Source organism: Marmota marmota, unplaced genomic scaffold (genome assembly GCF_001458135.2).
Source record: "Marmota marmota marmota unplaced genomic scaffold, marMar, whole genome shotgun sequence".
NCBI lineage: Eukaryota > Metazoa > Chordata > Mammalia > Rodentia > Sciuridae > Marmota > Marmota marmota.
Genome location: NW_025999930.1, coordinates 990,104 through 992,475, shown reverse-complemented (window position 1 = coordinate 992,475; position 2,372 = coordinate 990,104). Strand labels below are relative to the sequence as shown.

The 2,372-nt window shown below is 58.0% G+C and overlaps 1 long non-coding RNA gene across 2 annotated transcripts in view; it reads right to left on the bottom strand.

Moving 5' to 3' along the window:
• Nucleotides 1–360: 360 nt before the first annotated feature.
• The window catches only part of LOC125615953, a 16,527-nt gene continuing 14,515 nt past the window's right edge, over nt 361–2,372 (bottom strand). Inside the window, exons 1-2 of one of the 2 annotated variants that reach the window (XR_007346554.1) lie at nt 1,122–1,769; nt 361–998 (exon numbers count right to left, since the gene is read on the bottom strand). This is a non-coding gene — a long non-coding RNA (uncharacterized LOC125615953). Of the gene's footprint in view, nt 999–1,121; nt 1,770–2,372 lie in introns of those variants that run through there. The other variant, XR_007346555.1, reaches the window with a different exon arrangement.

Here is a 2,372-nt window from a genome sequence, read left to right as displayed (position 1 = left end):
AGGTACCCAGTGTGGGTGGGTCACAAAGGCTGTGGAGGTGCAGGTTCTGGGACAGCTAAGGACACACTTGGCAAAATGTTCACAAGTGTGTAAGGGGATTCTTTATTCTTGCAAACTTCCTGGGGATTTTGCCTGTGCACAAAGAAATGAAGGCAAGCAAGGCCTTGGAGCTTCAAACCCTGGCCTCTCTGCCTCTAAATCTCACCCTGAGTCGAGATGGGAGCCAAAGAGCTCCCCAAACCCAGCGTTCTGGGGAAGGCAGCCCTGGCTGAAACTCAGTGCTCCCAGGCCCCTGCAAGGAGAGGGGGCCGTGGCAGGGTCCCACCCCAGGAGGGGGAGGATGGTGCACGGAGGCCAGCAGGGAGAAGCACAAGCTTTATTAATCATTCCTGATTAGAAAAGTGGGGTTTGGACCCCTGAGGAGGGGCTGGGCTTTGCAGGGCCACTGCTGGTTGGAGGGCACGGGCAGGGTGATGGCCCACACGGGCACAGCTGCCTTTTGATGGCTACTAAGCCCAGGCACTGAGGCCAGAGCAGTGGCCACCACTAAGGCCAACAGGTGGTGCTGGCTATCCAGTGTCCCCAGTTAGGAAATGGAGGAGGCAGCAGTCACCAGAGCCACCTGGGAAGGCCCCATGGGAAATAGGTCTGCTGGTGCATCAGCAAAGGGAGGGGAATCGCCTTGTCTTTCGCGAATGTCCTGAGATAGAGGCCACTGCTGGCCCCTCCATCCGGCCCATCCACGGACCTGCTGCATGTCTGTGGGACTGTCCAGTTCTGACCTTCTGGGCCTTACATCCAGGCCCCACATGACAAGAGTAGCCTTCTATGGGGCAGTCACAGTCAGAACAGAGGCTCGTCCCAGGACACAGACCAGTCGAGAGCAGCCTGGGCTCTGGCAGGTCTGGGGAGTGCTCCACACAGTGGTGGACATCTCAGGGCACGGTGGCTCCTGGGCTCTGGGCAGCCAGGCTGTGGGGCAGTTGCCATTCAGGGTTCTAGACAGAAGAGAGAAGAGGTATGAGTTTTGCCTGGCCACTCAACAGAGCCCCAGGTTGGGGGGGGCGGGGGCTCCAAGCCCATCCTGGTGACCAGCCCACAGGCACCTCAGGGCAACATACTTGGTGACTCAGACTCAAGAGGGAGAAGGTCACGTCTGGCCTGGCTGAGTTAGCACATCTCTCTGAGCCCTCGATTCTCCCTCTGAAGTACAGTGTTCCTGGGTCCCTGTCAGGAGGTAAAGGCCTGACCCACCAAGGTCCAGCAGCAGTGACCACAACTACCCACCAAGTCCAAGACTCTGCTATGGCTACTTGCGGCCCAGTACATGCAGCAGTCCTGGACTCTGGGCCCATGAGGATACCCCAAGGATACCCATGGAGGGCGGGGACCAGGAAGAGTAGGCCCTTAAGTGCCCATAAGCCCAGAACCCAGCAGATGACCAGTACTCAAGGAGGGTCAAGGATTGTGTTCAGGCTACACAGCAGATGATTACTAAGGGGCCTGGTCATGCCATGTGTAAAGGGTCAGGATGGCACACAAGGGGCTCTGTGGAAGGACAACTTATAACCAATCAGGCACCGAATCAGACCCTACCCAGTTCCTAGCCCAGAAGAGCAACCCTAGGCTCATGGCCAAGAGAACTGGGGCCAGGGTGTCCCCCACAGGGAATATGGCTATCTCTGGCCCTCAACCATGTGGACTCTGGTGTTGACAGTTCCGGACCAAAGCAACAAGACTGTGGTGTGCATGGTCCCAGCCTCAGACCAAGTCACCTGGCCTTCCCTGCTCATCCTGCTCCCTGGTTAGGTGTCCTCGGGCAGGTGCTCACCCTCCCAGGGCAAGGACAGGGGAAGGGGAACATGGTACAGGAAATGCTTCTTACACTGTGTCCTATATTCCAGGAGCAGGGTGGCTGCAGTCTGCCCTGAATGGAGCCAGGGTCTGCCCTGAGCAGGGGTGACACAGACCCTCCAAGGCCCAGCAAGGATAGATGGTGTCACAGGGCTCCACGTCAGAAGACCCTGAATACCGCCGTGGTGAGGCAGCCGGGTAGGCAGAGGCCATTTTCTCAGGTGAAGGCTCATATTAGGCACCACCTGCTGGGTGTGGCTGACATAGGGACAGAACCCCCGGGGTTCTCAAAAGAAGCCAGAAAGATAGATTTTCACATGAGCTCTCTGGGTATGTCAGCGGCAGCTCCAGGGGCCAGGTGTTTGGCTGTGGTAGAGCACCTACCTGCCCACCACCCATGAGGCCCTGGGTTCATCCCCAGCACCACAAAAACACACCAAACCAACTTGAACAGCGGCTTCAAAATGTGTCATACCTCAGCACTGTGGTCACTGGACCCCAGCGGGGGGGGGGGGGCC